Below are 8,283 nucleotides of genomic sequence, written 5' to 3'. Positions count from 1 at the left end.
GCTGAAAGCAATCACTTCTGCTGCAGAAAGGGGAGGGGGGGGGGGGGGGCATCAGATTTTTCTGCCATATTGCTACCTAGCCACGTCGTCGGGTCAACAAAGCCTACAGTTATGCGAGTTGCATAATCTAATTTATAACATTCAGTGGCCTTCCTTTCGTTAAGAAGGAGAGGACGGTCAGTCATGTTTCGCTGGAATGGGTACTACATTTCTCCACGTAATGGATGGTTCCGTATAAATTTTGGTCACCGGGATTGCTTTCACGTGCACCTAAATCTTATTGTGCAAGCGTATTTGCATTCTAACCACGGAGGAAATCAGCCACGAGACCTTGCGTTAAAATCAGACTACCGTTTCCGTGAACGCGGGTGCTTCACATAATCCGTTCTGTATCTATCTACTCTCATGTCCATTCATTGGGACGTTCCATATTATGCGCTGGGTTTAAACACAGCTTTGACGCCTGTCCGGGTACCAAGGTCACCCAAGCCGAGTACTTCCATGTATATAAATAAAATTTCAGGGGTTACGAAAACCAACGCTTTTTCCCGTTCTGCTCATGTCTTGTTCAGCTACTGTTGCAGTATAGCCATTCGTAATCACCTGTGGACACAAAGGCAAGTTCGAAAGCTGGTATTTCATCTATTAGGTTACCTGGATTTACACATGTACGCTCCATGTAACCATTCCAAACTATGCTTATATTTTCATGAAACAAGCAGAGGGTTCGTGACTGCAAGAACATGCTAACATAAAAAATATGGGGTTTTACATGCCAAAACCACGATATGACTATGAGGCATGCCGTAGTGGGTGACTCCAGAATAATATAAACCACCTGGGGTTCCTAAACGTGCACCTAAATTTAAGTACCCGGGTGTTTTCCCGGCCGCCGTGGCCGGGATTTGACCCCGCGACCTCGTGCTTCAGCCCAACACCATACCCACTAAGCAACCACGTGCATGGAGGGCTACATGCTAATATTCTTGGTTGTAAACATTTGCTCAGCGCAACGCAACATACACAGCCACTAGATGTATACTTTAATTAAACCCGTAGTCTTTCTTGAGTTATCATTCGCGAACGATTTGTTATACAGGGTGTGCCAACTATCATGCGCCAAGATTTAAAAGTATGCAAATGCCACGTAGCTGGGCAGAACCAATGTAATGTTTTTTGCCATCGCTTGGAGATATTCAGATATTTTTTTTACATTCCGCCTAATTACCTAATTAGTCTTAATTATTTAATCAATCAACTTAAGTATTGCAATTACAAGAAAAGTGTCAATGACAAAATTGTAGAGCAACATAAAAAAATCCGTCGGCCCTTCCACTACATGAAGATGTTAACCAGCGAAGCTTAATCGTGCGGCCCCGGTGTTTATCACTGGGTTAATCCCGAGGGTTCATTAAAGTATTTCTCAATTATGAGGTTACACACACGTTCGGCTACGACGGAGAGAACGACTCACTGACGGTATGCCCACAGTCCACCGTTGCGGCTTGCATTCGATGTGTCGAGTTTGCTCGGTGGCGTGGTTAGCAGCATTCGCCTGCCCCCCATTGCCGCTTGCGATTCTTCGAAATTAAATTGCTTCAAAATTAAATCTGTCCGTTACGTAAGACAATGAATGGCTCATACCCCCTTAAGCAACTACTTAAGACGAATTACGTAATTAAGCGGAATGCAAAACATAATTTGAGCTACGTGGCAATTACATATTTTCAAACCTTGGGGCATGGTAGTCGGGGCACCCTGTATACGGCTGCATACTATACCACGGTGAATTCAAATGCGGACGACGCATATCGTTGCCTGTAGCTGTATAAGCAGAAGCCCCAACGGCTTGTGACCAACTATCGCGTGCTTCGACTGGCACTTTGTAAGCCAGATTTTGCTGGAGGCGTCGTACGCGTCGCGTTGTCCCCACAGTTGTACTTTTACATTCTAAGCTCGCGCGTGTGTGTGAGGTATGCGCGAACGGCGCCCATTGGTTCAGGGCGTCGGTGGCTCTAAAGAGTTATTCGTATTCAACCAAACATGGCCGTGTTCACCGTGCATGTTGTGTCATTACCGGGTCCAACACCCACGGGCTGCAAAGGTCAGAGCGATGCGAACTAAAGAGAAATACAGAGGCGTATAACATTACATGGTGCCGCTTTACGGCTGTGCGTTGGAGTGTTCGCCGCTCACGGCAAATATCTCGACGGAAGCGAAGCGTTGCATATTAATGAAACTAGTAAATGTGATGTGCCGAATTTCCCGACTGGTTATCATTACGACCGCTTATGAAATTGGTCGTCACGCGTTTACTTGGCGAAGTTAAACCTGAAACCCAGATTATCGCCGCATGACGCGTTTCCCATCGGATTAGTGTAGTCATATGATACGCACGCAGTGTGGGGCCGCTGGCTGGCGAGTGTACTCTGACGCACGCGCACTGGACGCTTTTTTTTTATTTAGTGCTCGCTTATTTCTGGCTCACCTAAAAGTTGGCACCGTCGCATACTGAATAATGCGGGCGTGCGTCCGAACACTATTCGCCCAACCATGACGCGATGCTCCGTGTTCAAAATCGCACCATTACAATTTGAGTGAAACGTGGTATATATATATATATATATATATATATATATATATATATATATATATATATATATATATATATATATTTAATACCACGGTGAATGTGTACCGTGCACTGAGAGACCGTTAAAGAACCCCACGTGGTCAAAATTAGTCTGGAAGTAATTCTTCGGATCCCGTGTTTCATAAATTGTAAAGATGTGCAGGCACACGTGAAAAAAGCAAAAACTAAATTTTAATTTCAACGTTTCGGCCGGGGGCTGGCTCCCGGGCAACACAGGGGAAATCCCCACCTGCGGTAAGTTGTTTTTTCATCCAGTTTAATTTCCATTAATTTATCATTTCTTTAATTCGCTTAGTAAGTACAAGTAATTCCCCCTGTGTTGTCCTTGGTGTCTATGTTTGTTGGCTTCCTATGATATGATTAATAAAATTGGGCCCCTCGGTTCCTTTTCTTCTCGTTCATTGCAATACGAGGGTCTTGAATCCGGCCACATTAATGCCTTCAGGTAGCATATGTGGGTTTATTGACCAGTGGCCTTCACCCAAAAAGATCACGTACTCGTGACGCCTGCGGCAGAAAGGATGTTCCACATCAGCCGCCAAGGTTTGTAAGTGATGGCGCTGGCTAACACTCACAGGGTTAAGTCTAGTAGTAAAACATAAATACCCCAGAAAATGGACGGAAAAACAGCGCCGCGGTAGCTCAATGGTAAGAGCATCGCGCGCGTAATGCTAAGACGTGGGATCGTTCCCCACCTGCGGACAGTTGTTTTTTCATCCACTTTAAGTTTCTGTTACTTTATCATTCTTTTTTAATTTGCTTAGTAAGTACAAGTAATTTCCCCTGTGTTGTCCTTGGTGTCTATGTTAGTTGGCTTCCTACGATACGATTAGTAAAATCGGGCCCCTCGGTTCCCTTTCTTCTCGTTCATATATATATATATATATATATATATATATATATCCAAGCTAACACGGGTAAAGTTGTTTAAATGGGCTTATTTGGCTCATTTAGAAGGTCAAGTACGTGGGCCATCATTTACAAGTAGGTAATAAGTTTGAATGTCTATCATTTGCCTCCGTGTCGAGCAGCGCAATTCCAAGACGCGAAGCGTGTTCAGCGCTGCATAAAATTGTGGACACAGTCTGCGACCTATACATCAGAGAATCGCCTTGCCGTGCTCACTCTCACGTTCCCCAAAAGTCGAGGTACCAAAGAGTAATCAAGTTACGGAATCGGACATCTGTGCTCCCTCTCAGTCGCTTTGGATTTCGCCACATGCGCCCTGCGTAACCAGTCACTTTTGTCGAGAGCATCATTACTACATCCGATCAAGACAGGATCCGCCTATACGTAGAGATGCGCGTGGTTGAAAAAAACAACAACTATACATTGCGGAAAGAATGCTCTTTTTCTTTTGGTTTTCTTTTCAGGACCTGAAGGGTTGGGCAAAATTGCCCACCCCAAAATAGTACAGAGTTTAACTTAAACAATATTTCCTTCAGGTAGCATATGTGGGTTTATTGACCAGTGGCCAAAATATGCCCTATCTGCCCAAAAAGTCACGAAGCAATAGTAGTGATACCTACATAAAGTAGGCAGAGCGCTATCATTTTGTTTTACGTGTTTGTGTTTCGAAACATTCGCACTATGTTTGTAGAAAAATTATGTTTTGATGTCATGCTGATTGCAGCAGATAAGGTTGTTGTTTTTTTCTAGTCAAGCGACTAAAATATATTGAAAGCCTGTTCCTACCTTTTGTCTGTATAACGTACAAAATCAACTTGCTACAAATGTTTTGAGGGGAAAGTGCGAATCCTAGATTATTTCTATTGTTTTTCTTTAAAGAAATGAAGGAAAAGAACCTGTTTTTTAGACTATGCGAAATTTCTAGAATTTCTGCATGTTTACGCATATCGTATACCGGCATTGCCATTTTAGGCCGGGACTTACCGATATCTCCGCTCACTTGTTTATGTAACGAGACAGGAGACACCGAACCCTTTCTGTGATAGTGCCTAAGCTCCTGGGACGAAAGGTATGCTCGTCTTGAGAACCTACTGAATAAAGATATTCCGCGTGCGTGTCGGCGGTACCTTGTTATTCTAAAAGGGTCAGTTATTGCACGTAGGGAACTCTTCTTGCATTCCTAAGAGCAACTGGTTTGCCAGACACGCGGTAAAATCTCCCACTGATATTGGAAGAGACGCTCAGGCGGAGCAGTTGCCGGCCTCGACCGCCAGGGTATAAACCCGCCTGTTTGTATACAATCCACCACCACTATAGTACGGAGCGTCGCGTGACGTAGTAAAATGTGACTCGTCCGCGTATGTTTATTCGCTCGTCCTTGTCAGTGTGGACACATTGTTCGCTGCCTTAGAACCGGTCTTCCGCGCCTTCTCACCCAAGAAATTACAATTCACTACACATTTTCTTGTTTTTCCTTCTTGGCAAATTATCAAGCTGAGTAAACATCGAGAGTTCATGCGCTTCCATTGTGACATTGACCGATGACTAAACTATTGCGCCGTAGTTAAAGCCGCTCCGGAGCTGTCCGCGTTGTTGATTGGTCGGTTGGATGACCCTACGTGATATGGTGGAACCCACTGTACAGGGGATAATGCATCGTGATGTCCTTGAAAGGTGACCATCCTTCTTCTTCCTCTTGGACAGCCTCTTTGTTTTCCTGGACATGAAGCGCACATTTAAATCCAAGATTATTCAAGGTGTGCATGCATTATTAATAATTCATATTTTCACTTTATATGAACGACCTGACTTGAGACAGCCGGAATCATATAAACGAAAACCTCTTTCCGATTTTTCTTCAAATCAACAACTGAACTTTTCTGCTGCAACATAGAGAAGAAAACCGGTGAACGTTGTATTTGAGAATGACAGTTAAAGCGTCAGCTTCTAGTTAGCGTTAATGTTTCCAGAGTAATGGGTTATGTTGAAAATAATTTGGGGGTTCAGGAGACGCTAAAGCGGTAGGTATTATTGCTAAAAGGCAAACGATCCCAGGTTTACAGTTCACGTCCTATATTCCGGCATTTCGCCGCGCGACGTCGCTATAGACTGCATAATAATAATAATAATAATAATAATAATAATAATAATAATAATAATAATAATAATAATAATAATAATAATAATAATAATAACAATAATAATAATAATAATAATAATAATAATAATAATAATAATAATAATAATAATAATATATATTTATTTATTTATTTACTGTGCCCAAGAACAATCATGAGGTCTAAGTGCTGGCATACGTATAAATAGAAAAAGAAATACAGCAGGGGAACATCAGTAAAAAATGAATAAACAATAACAATCTTGAAAAGAAAAGTGTACATGCATACAGGAGCAAACTGCACACATAAGAAAAAGTAGGAGAAGGGAAATTGAACAATATGTGAAACTAAGAGACAAGAACGCAAAGCTCAAAACAGAATAATGACAGCTAGTTGCTAAAAACATCAAGGTCATGAAAGTGGGCATTATAAAGACTCCGTATTCTGTGGACGGTTGAGTGCTGATGGTGACAGGCAGCAACATGGAAAGGTCTGTGTTCTCTGGTGAACTTGCGCGGAATACGAAACATGATACATCTGAGGAGTTCGGGGCACATGAGAATACCGTGAAGGAGTTTGCAAAGAAACAGAAGGTCAGCCCGATTACGTCGGTAGCGAAGTAAGGGCAATGACACTAACCCGACAGTGCTAGAGCAAGGTCCAGCGTCCGTGTTATCAAAGCGGTGATGAGATATGTTTAGAAACGTTTTCTGGACCCGAATTATAATATCACTGTTGGATCTAGAGATGCCGTTCCAAACGACCGACGCGTATTCGAATTGATGAAGACAGATTGTTGTGTACAACTGTGAAATGGTGTAGGAGAATTGAATTTTCTTGATAGTCTGCAAACAGAGCCAAGAGTGCGCATACCCCGCATTGCAACGCGTTTAGTGTGAGCTGAAAAGTGTAAGGTTGCATCCAAATTAAAGTACGCCGAGATCATTGATCTCACGGACCCTACACAATGGTACAGAAACTACCGAATAAGAAAAAGAACTGCTTGCTGTTTTGCGGGTGAAAGTCATGACTTTGGTCTTAGCAGCATTCAAGGTGAGGTTATTATCTGTGCACCATTTAGAAAAAGAAAGCAGGTCAGACTGCAGGATGCGACAGTCATCAACAGTGTGAATTGCCTTAAAGATCTTTATGTCATCAGCATATAGGAGGAATGAAGAATGCCGAATGGCGGAAAGAACGTCATTAATAAAAATTTAAAAAAGGAGTGGTCCTAACACTGATCCTTGAGGAACGCCGCTGGTTACCATGTACGATGAAGACGTTTGGCCGTTGACGTTAACAAAACATGATCTACCAATAAGATAACTCCGCAATAGATTTACAATTGACGAGTCAACACCAAAGTGCGTAAGCTTGATGAGAAGCAGTGAGTGGCTTACCACATCAAAAGCTTTACTGAGGTCGCAATATATGGTGTCTACTTGCCCCCTTTGAAGTACCGGCGCGGAGATATGTGTCATGAAGCTTGCGAGATTTGTGATAGTAGAGCGGCCGGTGAGGAATCCATGCTGATTCGGAATCAATGTGTTCTTCACAGTACAAGACAATACGTTGTGAAGAGCAAGCTCAAAAACCTTAGACGTGGCACAGAGAAGAGAAATCGGGCGATAATTTGAGACATCGGTTTTACAGCCAGACTTAAATACAGGAAAAACACGAGCAGTTTTCCACATGTGAGGGAAGGTGGAAGTATTCAGAGAGCTATTAAATATAGATGTCAATACTGGGGCAAATATACCGCCGTACGCTTTTAAGATTGCGGAAGGGATGCCATCAGGACCGCAAGATAGGGAAGGCTTCAAGCGCTTAAGGCATTCGATGATCAGCTTTGCATCAAACAACACAGGACTAGATGTAGGAGCCGTTGTGTGCTGCTGACTGACACCAGCGTTGAAACCTGAAGGCTTATATAAGGAAGAGAAATGGGCAGCAAAACAATCCGCGACTGCTTGGACTTCTACTCCACCAGAGTCGAGCAGGCGAAAACACTCTCCGCGATTACTGGTACGCTTGCGGATATACTTCCAAAATTCCGCCGGCCGGTCGGAGGCGCTCTTCTCCAAGAATGCAATATATGCGTCATAATCCCGCTTATAGAGGCGTTTGCAGAGAGTTCAAAAAAGCGGAATTCTTCTCTCCACTCATTAGGCACAGGAATTCTGGATTTACGGTGCGCGCGATCTTTATGCTTTAGGGTAGTTATAAGTTCAGATGAGAACCAATTGGGATATTTAGAGTGCCTAGGACTGTACTGAGGAATGTATTGGCGCATACCGCTCAAAACAAGCTCTGTAAACTGATCTATTTGGTCATCAACATTAGTTTTATCTGTGACCAGGGACCAATCTCTGGTGGACAATAATAATAATAATAATAATAATAATAATAATAATAATAATAATAATAATAATAATAATAATAATAATAATAATAATAATAATAATAATAATAATAATAATACACCTCTGATTATTTCTGGAGAACACAGTACATTCATCAGGCCTGCCAAAGCTGTGGTGAATAAAAATTAACTAAAGTAAAGTTAAACAAATGGTCCGCTTTAGCTTTGCCAAAGATTGAGAG

This window comes from Dermacentor silvarum, chromosome 1 (assembly GCF_013339745.2).
Source record: "Dermacentor silvarum isolate Dsil-2018 chromosome 1, BIME_Dsil_1.4, whole genome shotgun sequence".
NCBI classification, from domain to species: Eukaryota; Metazoa; Arthropoda; class Arachnida; order Ixodida; family Ixodidae; genus Dermacentor; species Dermacentor silvarum.
The sequence above is the reverse complement of the archived record's forward strand: the minus strand, read 5'-3'. Positions refer to the sequence as shown.